Source organism: Paralichthys olivaceus, chromosome 19 (assembly GCF_024713975.1).
Source record: "Paralichthys olivaceus isolate ysfri-2021 chromosome 19, ASM2471397v2, whole genome shotgun sequence".
Taxonomy (NCBI): Eukaryota; Metazoa; Chordata; class Actinopteri; order Pleuronectiformes; family Paralichthyidae; genus Paralichthys; species Paralichthys olivaceus.
The window spans coordinates 8,556,756-8,567,908 of record NC_091111.1 but is presented as its reverse complement, the minus strand read 5'-3'; positions in this window follow the sequence as shown (position 1 = coordinate 8,567,908).

The following is an 11,153-nucleotide window of genomic DNA, read 5'->3' as shown; positions in this document are numbered from 1 at the left end:
GGTGATGAAATGTACCCTCGTGCTTCTGCCCAGCATGAAGTGCTTTCACCACAAATCTATCATTTGAGTGGTGGCCCATGGGAGATCCGCCTTGTCATTTTTTCTTTTCTCCCTCCTCTCGCTCTCCTCAGCCTCAGAGTGTGGGAGGAGTGCAGAAGGGCCCCGCATTAATGCCTCGTGCTTTCAAATGGAAAACCATCAACTGGGGATGTGTGTTCATTTCATTTGCTTGATATCTATCTTGGTAGGAGGGATGGGAAGTGTGAAAATTAGCAGGCAGACAGACAAACAGCGTGGAGGTCTGTCCTGCTCAGTTGACTTATGGGATCCCAGCTGACTCTGTGCACACATCTGCATGGGCCAGAGGGTAGAGCTGAGGAGGCTGTTGATGTTTGAAAACACACACACACACACACTGATATGTGGACACACACGCATACATATTAATATGTACTCTTAACCATTAATACCACACATACATCGCATTTCATTTAGATCTACTGCTGTTATAAAATGCTCCCTTAATTTAAGAAGTAGCACAGTGTCACATTTCCGTGCCCCCGCTGATAATAAATGGATTGGAATAGAAGCTTCAGAAAAGCAGATTGACTCCCACCCACATAAAGCTCAGCAAATACTCCCACCCAGTGTGTGTGTGCTGAGTTTCGCTTCACCGGGTGTGCTGAGAATTTCTATGATGGGCAGAAAGGCTTGAAGCTCATGTTATTGATTGTATAATGCTTTTCTTTATCTTATGTTATAGTGACCAGGATATTCTTTGGCTTTTGAATTGTTTGGACTAATTGTTAATTGTAAGCGGATGCTCATTTATTTACTTATGAAAAACAAACATCCAGTTTGACATTTGAATCTGTGCCATAGACTGTCTACAAAAATAGACGACATGACAGCTCTCCAAAAGCGAAGCCAAAGCATCTCGATCGCCCCCTGGTGGCTGGCTGCAGTATCCGTCTTAAACCCCCTACCTACTTCATGTTAGTGGATATTTACACCAAAAAAGATTTTCTCAAATATGGTTTATGTCATTTAAGGTAGTTCATTTCACACTGATGTTTGTAAAAATGTTTCTTCAAGGTTTGGTTTTAACTCCCTTCATTAAGGCTGCTGCACACTAGAGGATAACAGATCCCCCCCCCCCCCGACATTCGCTCGGATGTTCCTGACTGAAGGCCGGTTGGTGCCATTTATCTTTCCAGATAATCCTGAAGCGTGTTGAAAATAGTCATGATGCTACCAATTGAACTGGACGCTCCCTGGTCTTGTAACGATTTGCTAATGAGTGCGAGATTACCGAGAAGCGTCACAAACTGGATGTTGCGTACTTGTACAGCTGGGACTAAAAGCAACAATGCATTTCCAACACAACTCCAGCTCCCGCTCAAATTTTCATCTCTTCAAGTCACGCAAGCTTTCCTAAGTGTATGTGCGAGTTCAGTTTCCTATCAGTCAAAAGTATAGGCAAAAAATGTCTATAAAATATCTTAAAATATAACGTGGTTTTAATTTGTTATTTAATGCTACAAAAACCTCAATACTGCAGTCCATCCCTGGGATATCCCCTAACTGGGATACGTTGGCTTCATTTCTAGATAGTGGGAGGAAGTGGAGATGTGCTGTTTATCTTTATATACAGACTCTGAGCCAGGCTGATAAATTGTAATAATAGTAATCTTTTTACCATCTTTAAGCTTATTGTTTTGGTTTTCCTTTTTTTGGCTGAAACACCTCAGTTTTCAGAGAAAAATCTCGATAAGGCAACTGCACAGAATGATGCAGATAAAGGAACAGATATAATATAATTTTATTATTGGCTGCCCTTTCATTGCCAACCTCTGCTTATATAAATGTGAATCCAACCACGTGGGAATTGTGTGTGTGTGTGTATGTGCCTGTGAACCTGTCTTTAGTTTTCTTCAAGTTCGATCAATAGCTTAACTTTGAGTGGTGCGTGTGTGTGTGACTGTAGGTATGTGTGCTTGATTCTGTGCAAGTATGTGTGAGTGTCAGTCCAGTTGTGCTATTGTGTGGGTGGTTGTGTTTTTTCATGGCTAAGATGAAAAGCTTTGAGATGAGAACAAGCCCTTTATTATTTCCTCGCAGAGATTTATGTGCAATCTTCCACTGAGGCTCAGCAGACCCCGATAACTGAAGCCAGTAATCTCAGCCATGGATTTAGTGCCAGAGTCAAAGGGTCAACAACCTCTCCTCACACACACACATACACACACAACTCTCAATGTGAGATGTATCACCCTGACCACAGCTGGACACCACCAAACTCAGCCATATTGTCTTTGTCTGTCAGGACTGATATTTGCCATGCAAAGCACCTTAAATGCCCAATTGCCCAACAACGTAGTTGATGGATTTTTATAGAGAATGAGGCACAATGCAGCCCCACAGCTTTTCAGACAGGAACTCTGGAAAATGTCCAGGAAAATGGGTCTGGACATTTTTCAGAGTTTGCCTATCACATATGTAAAAGGCAGCACGTTCAAAACGACAGGAAAATGTACGGAGCACTCCGTGAGGGGTGACGTCTGGGTAAAGCACGCAGGAGGAAAGACACCAGATAAATTCAGCTCTGGAAATCACATGCATGTTTTATTCACAACACCAGTTTCAACCTGAAAGCACTCAAATCTCGTCGTGTTTCCAAGTTGACATCTATCTTGGTGAATGATACCTCTTTTTTGTTCTCCGATATTTCAATTTGTTTTTTTTAGTTTTGCATCCGTCGTGTTTTAGATACCTCATCATACCTCACCCACTCGCTTGCTGTGAATTGTCTGGACATTTTCCAGCTGTGTTCTCATGTTGACATTTTCAGGACATTTTACAAAGGGGTGTCAAGGAAAGTTATGGAAATTGTCAAAGAGAAAATGACTCAGACATTTGCATTCTTGCAAAGACCATAAACCCTGAGCAGTATTTATCATATACATTGACAGTTTTTCACTTTCCTCCCACTATGTAAAATACATGTTTGTTGAACCAATAGCACAAGAAAACTTCTACAGAAAGGTTACGGAAAGCTTTTTCAAAGCTAATGATCATTCCTTGTAATCAACAACCTTCATACAGAGTGCTGACGAAGGTTGTTTCAGAAGGTGTCTCATATAATTAATGTTCTGGATCAGGTTTTGGTGAATGAATACTAATTTCAGGTTTACACGTTTTTCTCAGATAATGTACATGCATAAAAATGACATGGTTTGTGTAGAAAGATCATTTCCTGATGATAACATACATGTTCTAGACTCCTCTGTACAACATATTCCACCTCTTCAAACTTTATAAACTGTTAAAAGAGGAATTATATTGACGATATTATATTTGCCTCTAGTATTACCTGCAGTAAACAAGTCTCCATCTATCCAGTTTCTAGACTTACACATCCTTTTTCTGATTATTCAGAACAGCCCTCTGAATCCTCTGCCAGCCATATACTTTGAAAGCCACTGGGACAATTACTGTGACACATTGACACGGAAATGTAATTATAATGTCATTAAATGATAATTAAAAACACGGCCTTCATAATCCCAGTGGGGCCACTAACGCCACATTTGCCATCAGCCACAGCCAGCTCAGTGGTCCACAGGGTCTGGGCGGCACAGGGAGGCAATGAGAACTGTTGGCAGCAGTGGCATCGTTTCTTTGAAAATGATTTTCAAGATGTAAATACCGCAACCACACACAAACTCACATATCCAACATGGCATTTAGCTTTCCTCCAGACTGCTGCTGTCACAGGAACTGTTTTATAAACCTCTAATAATAGATATGCTTGCATTTAAACAATATAAAGTCTCACAGACACAGTCTCATATTGCTGCGTCCACAGAAATATTAACATATCCAGTAGGCTACTGTATTTGCGTGTGAGAGACGGTTTCCTTCATCTGCTAAAATGAGAACCGGTTTGGATATTCCACCAAGATATTTATATTTTTATTTAGTTGTCTGAGTTGTTTTCATTGGTTTTGAATTGGGTATTTAGGTCTCAGGGAATAAACATGACTTCACATATTCCTGTGCACACATCATCAACCTCTGAATAAGAACTTGATGAAAGCTTCTACTTCTATCCAGAAGTGGTAATACTTCAGTTTTCTCCTGCCGAATATCCTTGTGCCAGAATCATTTGGTTGTAGTTGCTGAGTTTAATATTTTTAAGGTTTTGTACGACTTCATTTCTTCTTGTCAGTGAAGAAAAGTCTGAACAAAATAACAGTTTGTAGGCATTTATGGCTTGAGGGGCAGCTTTAGGCCTCATTAATGTTATGCTATAGCTGCCTGTCCACACACCCCAAACCCTTTCTACAAACACTGGTACATCACACGCCGGCAGGCATTTTTTAACATGCAGTGGATCCATTTGGATTGCTGTAGAAGTTGAACCTTAGATGTGTTCCCTCTTTGATGAAGATGAGAGAAAACCGATTCAGCCAGGGAGGAGGCAATTCTCTCTCAGCGCTCCTCTCGCACTGATCCTCCAGCAGCAGTTTGAAAGCTTGCCGAACAACAGCGTTGGCAGAGGCGTGGAACCCCAGAGCAGTGAAGAATGAAAGTATTATGAAACAACAAACAATTGTAGGGATCAAGTTGTTCATGGTTTGGATTACGCATACCTCAGACACTGGCTGATAAAACAGCTCAGTCCTGAGACATGTTTTATCTGCAAGATTGTCCTAAGGGGCACAAGCTCAGGGGCGGAAGTGTGTAGATGATGTTGGGTGTTGTGTGTAGCTCAGCTGGGATCATGCATAGCCACAGTGTTAAGTCACTGCTACTTACCTGCTCTATTGACTGTTAAATAACAGACCACAGTAATAGTGGACCTTGGAGTGGGGGAATAGCTCCTGGTCTGCCCGTTTAGTAATATACACTAACTGGCTCATTTCACAGCCTCCAGATTATTCTGGCGATGGCGGCTCGAAACAGGACACCAACGTTAAAGCACAAAATACAAAATGTTCCCAATACCTCCACCAAAGATGATATGTTTTCACTTTGTCTGTCTGATAGCAGGATCAAGCAAAAACCACTGGATGAATGGTAACCAACTTGGTGGAAGGATGTGATGTGGGTCAGGAAGGAACCCATTCAATTTTAGTGTGGACCTGAACAAGCAGATCCTCGAATTGTGTTTCACTTTCTCTACAGCATTCGCAGGGGGGAACACACTCGATATGTTATCAATCGATATGTTTTGGGGTTTTTTATGTTATGAATGAATTGTTTAGTCAATAAAATGTCAGAATATTGTGTCAATAATGAATAGAACAGTGAATAGAAGAAAACTCCCACATTTAAGAAACTGTATCAAACAAATATGTAGCATATATGATGACATAGCTGCGGACACTAGTTCCCAAGTGCAGGTTATTTTAGACTTGACTGAAACCTTGGGCTACATTTCACACACAAATAGACATGAGATCCATTGTTAATACTGACCAGGGCCGCTGACAGGTTTGGCTGGGCCCGGGACAAAATTCTCTCAATGGGCCCCCCCCCCCCCAAAAAAACACCCACACACACCTCTACTTTCTCAGTCCCTACCCTACCCTTAAATGACGGAAATTCAAAAAAATACTCATTACTCAACAAACAATTTATTTGAACATTTTAACATTAACTTTGTGTGCCATGCGCCGGACTTTTTTGGTGTCCAGCTTCTTTGCAAGCTTGTGTTCTATGGAAAGCATTGCCAGCCCGTTGAGCCTCTCCTGTGACATCTTTGAGCGCAAGTAGTTTTTTATAAGCTTCAATTTGCTGAAAGCTCGCTCACCTCCAGCCACAGTCACAGGCATGGACAGGAAGATCCTGAGCAAAATGCAGAGGTCCCCATAAATGCTCCTGAATCACTGTGTCTTTCTCTCTCTCTCCCTTCACTCTCCTCCCCTTCTCTCTCACTGGTAGCCTGTTCTTCCTCTCTCTCATCCTCTTTGGTAGCCTGTTCTTCTTCTCTCTCATCCTCTCTAGCCTCTCCTATAAAGGTGAAAATATTTCGATAAAAAGGGCTATATCTAAATTAACAGGGGTCAAAATGAACCATTTAAAAAATAACAAATTGAAAACCCCTTAATTTGATGATTTAACACAGAAAAGAATAGACTGATCAACTTGGCTAACTCTATCCCAAAGACTACAAAAGTTTAAAAATCTAAGGTTTTTTTTTTTGTTCCCAAAATTGTCAAACGCCGAAACACAACCACAGAATTCGCTTGTGCAGCTCCCAAACACATGACGTCGGGATAACAAGCCCATTTATTACGGATAAACCAAAAGGATTATTTACAACTTTAATTGGATAGGCTATGGATATGGACTGAGTGAAGTTATGGCTTTCAGAATCATACCACAATAAAACTCACGCTATTGTATTCACTTAGAGCTCATTAACTGCACATTTCATCGACCATTTTTCACTTGACCAAGGGGAATCATGTCAAGGGTACTTTTATTTATCACCAGACCCGCGTGTATGTCCGCTGAACTTCCAGAGAATGTCTGGGGAACAAGGCGGAGCCCATTCATCTGGCGAGTTTCAAGTTAACGGCAATCAGAAACTAAGTTACAGGCTACCCGAAAACGTCACGTTTATAACCCATTCGTTACATCCAACTCATCTAAATGGCAATTCCACATGTTGCCATGCCACTGGCTTATTTTAAACCATGAGCCGCGTTACACTGGCTGTAATTCAGCTGACTGGGAATTATTCTCAAATCAATTCAGCCTGATTGGAGTGCGCAGCGCGTGCCTGCCTGAAACATTTGCGGGGTAATGTGCATATTCTAAGATTCAATTATATATAGGCGTATGAAACACAGTGTAATAAAGCCGTTGTGGTTATCAAATTATTCAATGCCCCCTGTCTGTCTGATATTGATCTCCGTGTGACTTTCTCATGTGGTGCTGCGCTAATATGTTTGACACGCCGCCTGTGTTACTTGACGACGGGGCTGGAAAAAGTTGGCCGTGTCTTACTGGCTGTGCTGCACAGCTGCCTTTACTGGTACCTGCAGCATCACCTGAGTCTTTTCTGAAATATTTATACAGAGATCCCCTCAGGCTTTCGGCTTCTTCCTCTCTTTTTTGCCTTTCTTTTTTTTTTTGGGCTCCTGACTTGTGCATGTTGAATCGACTTGCGCAGCGCGCACTGACCACTAATGGAATGATGTCGTCTTTTTTCTTCTCCAAAGACCAAACCATTTTGGCATTTGATAGGGGGTTATTGGCCGTTTTTTCAAGGGCAATGAAGGCAAACAATCTAGGAGTCATTAATTGAATGCAAATAAAGCACTTTTCTTCTCTAAATCAACACATTTTGAAGTATACATACAATAATTAATCCCAACTTCATGGGGGTCCAGTTATGGGCCCCCCCCATTCCAGGGCCAGTCCAGGGCCCGGGACAACGTACCCGTTTGTCCCCCCCTGTCGGCGGGCCTGATACTGACTATAACCTTACTTTGACTATTCCTACAAATATGTCTTTAATGAGTTGTGGTAAACATACTTCCGCCAAGGCCCAAAAGACTTTTTAAATTTAATCAAGCTGCTCCAGATTTAACACACTCATAAGTCGCTTTCAGACCTGGCTACAGAGTTTACCCGCAGTTTGCATTTCACACATGCACAACACAGCGGGAGGGTCTCTGCACAGACGCATTCACAACACCATCAAATCCTCCACAGTATTCAGGCAAGAAGTGGAGCAGCCAGATGCATGAGGCAGGAAGTGACGTATTTACACCACTGGGGAGATCACATGATATTCTTCACAACACACTGACACCGGAGTCGACTCTTATCACCACAAACTGACATCTCCGTCTGTGTCTTCTGCGTATGTGTCACCGCTTATCAGCTGGACATATTTGTTTTCTTTTGGTTTTTTTTTATTTATTTGTCTGTTGCATGTTAGAAGTGTCATCAACCCCCCCACTCACACAATGTGAATCCCTGCTGTTTTCACACATCGACTTCTCCTGGATTTCCACCGACACATTAAAGAAAGTAAAAAAACAATACCCCAATACTGTTCCAAATTAGCTTTTGCATAATCCTGCCAACAGACAAACAAACAGCAATTAAAACATAACCTCCTTTGCAGAGGTAACAAGCCTATAGCACATAAACAATGCAAACTCAAATCCTCTGGCTTTGCCGTACTCTGGATTTAAAAGAACAATAATGAATATATTAGAAATCTGCGAACAAGTCTTTTTGGCACATGGCAACATAACTTATCCCTTCTTTGTGAATCTTTCTCGTAAGTACACAAACTTCCACAACGTCACTATATTTAAAATGTTTAGACTCTTAAAGTGGTTGCGGAGAGCATCATCTCACAAACATGATGGATAAAATAACCCAGGCAAATGCAGAAGTAAACAGCCGCGGGTGGTGTGAGTATTAGAGGAGATTATACAGGTGGCGGCTGCAGGGCAGGCCTCTGCCCATTAGCATCAATACCGCCCTGGCTTTAGAGGCAGCGTGCTGCTCCTAAGCCCTGCTCATGGGGCCCCCCTCACCCCACGCCAGATGAGGGCTCAGCTAAGCTCACCTACATCCAAGCGACGGGTGCTAGAGGCTTAGCATCCCAATGTTAATGCTGGAAACAGGGGTGTGCATGTGTGGCAGCAGGATCATAAAATTAAAGTTGTGCGTTTATCTCACATTTCATCGTGGGTCCCTGATGGGAAATACACGTTCACTGGTGAGGCTTATACACTATGTGGTTGAAATTTGCAGTATCTAAACGTTTTCCTCAGCGCTGGGTTTGACATCTTGTGCCACACCGAGCCGTCAAATGAATATCAAATGTCACGTGAGCATTTGCTGTGGCCTTCTGCAGTCTGTGCCGTGCTTTTGATGTGACAGACAAATTGCATTCCTATATTGTCTCGCTTATGTCAAAACGATGTGATGTTAATTACCGAGCAGTTACATAAGGCTCCCACTGATGAAGCAGTGCTGCTATTTTCTGCTGCAATCCAAATACATTCACACAGAGGAGCCCGGAGATATGGAGCAGAAGGTCTTCGATTTTCAAAATTTCTGTCTGTGTAGATTGATTGCCAATTAGTCAGGCAGACAGTGCACTCTTCGCCCAGGTTTTAGGGACAGGTATTGGCGCCTCAGGCTCTCTCGCTGTGCCTTTGTCTCGTTTTTTGTTTTTTTTTTGATAGGGAGCATTTGTGCTACCATGGGGGCATAGAAATGAACCGCTCTCTTATTTGCACACCTCTGTTCTCGCAGACGGAGCTGCTTTTTGAATGCTAAACAGTGTTTTCTATATCTTCAAAAGGCGACAGTGGATTGATCCCCTTGAGCAACAGAGGACTTTTCCATCAAATCTGTGATCAATTTGCCTCCACGCTGCACCCACCGTCCACCGGCTGAGAGTGAAAACACAGAGCTAATTTCAGATCAGGATTCACACTCTTGGTGGTGTTTACTTTTGTCTTTATTTCAGTTCTTTCGAAGACAGAGACATATGAACACATGTATACCTCTTTCTTTAGGTTCTGCACCGCTATATTACAATCAATCAAATCATTACATGATATTTTTATAGCCCATATTCACAATCACAATTTACCTCCTTTAGGGCTGAACAAGTTAGATGGAGGGATGGAGAGATAGATGTTTCAAAATAACAATATTTACAGCATTAATTAGAAAAGCCGGTCACAAACATAGATGGAGAGGTGTCTCAATGTTTAATGTATCTAAAGAAAATGTCTGACAGAGAAGAAGGGAGCAGTGATGTAATGATAGCGGTGTTGCTAGTAATAGTTGTATATCTCCGTAGACATATTTTATATCTAGGAAATGTAGTTGTAATCATAATCCACGATCAGCTGCCGCCACGATGCATGATGTGGCCACAGAAGCAATCCTGGATCTGCAAAGATATAGCACGAGGACATCAGGGAAGAAGAATATGAAAAGTATGCAAACAGACTACAGACAATCTACACAAACTATAAAATAACTTGTTGTTGATCTACTGTATCTTGAAACATCAGTTTAATATTCACAGATTCACACAGTTTATTGCATTTTATTCCTCTTTCTTGCTTCTCAATGGACTTGATGAAAGGTTAGGCCGGTGTCACTACCACTTCCACCACTAATCGTGTCTCCAGCTGTCGGCATCTGCGATTCCATCATATCCTCAAGTGCTCCACAGCTGGAGTTCATCTACTTTATAGGGCAAAGGCACTGTGACCTCCCAATGTCAAGATGGACACACTGAAGAAGGGGAAGGGTTCAAGTGTCTCTTGAATTCAGAGTTTTTCTTTTTTCCAAGAGAGTGATGAAGGATGTTTTCTCAACCGCCATTATAGACATTATCATAGCAGCAAACATAGGGGAAGCAGTTGTGTCACATTCTCCTTCTGGTTGTCTGGTTCACTCATGAGGAAGTCTTTCTGACGGCCCGTATTGTCACTCACATTGTAACAATCGACTAATTTACCATTCAAGAGCTGCACTTCTCTTTTGATGCTCTCTGCAGCTTCGTGCACGTCTCTCCTCAACCTCTGCAGTGACATTTCGAGGATGCTATTCACCGTGACTTTGCATTCCTTAGACAGACACTGGAATCTAATGGCTCTTTGAAGTTCTGACTTTAGAATGAAAAAAAAATGTATTTCAAGATTTGTTTGACAGCCAAAGTAATTACTGTTTCCCCTTTTTATTTATTTGTATCTCAAGCCATTTCTTTGCTTTTCCTCTCTGCTGTTTGGAAAATGATGCCTTGGTGGATATGCAGCACAAATAAATCATTCTTTTTTTTTTTCAGGGAAAACAAAGGCGGGAGATAGGTATAGTCATGAGACAGAAACAAAGCGGATGAAAAGAAACTTTAGCCTGTTTTTTATTTTTGAAATTCCTGAGAGCGCTGGATGGCACACTTCCCAGAATGAGACTGTTTATTTAGTTCAACAGGTAAAGAGACAAGACGAGACAGGTTGAATGTTCAATAACTTCTGTGGGCAAATCATGTTATAAATACGAGCATTACACCACCAATATGGATCAGACACTTAATTTGTTATGTCTTCATTAAAAGCTGAACAAAGGGATGTTAGGAAAAGGCTTTGAAG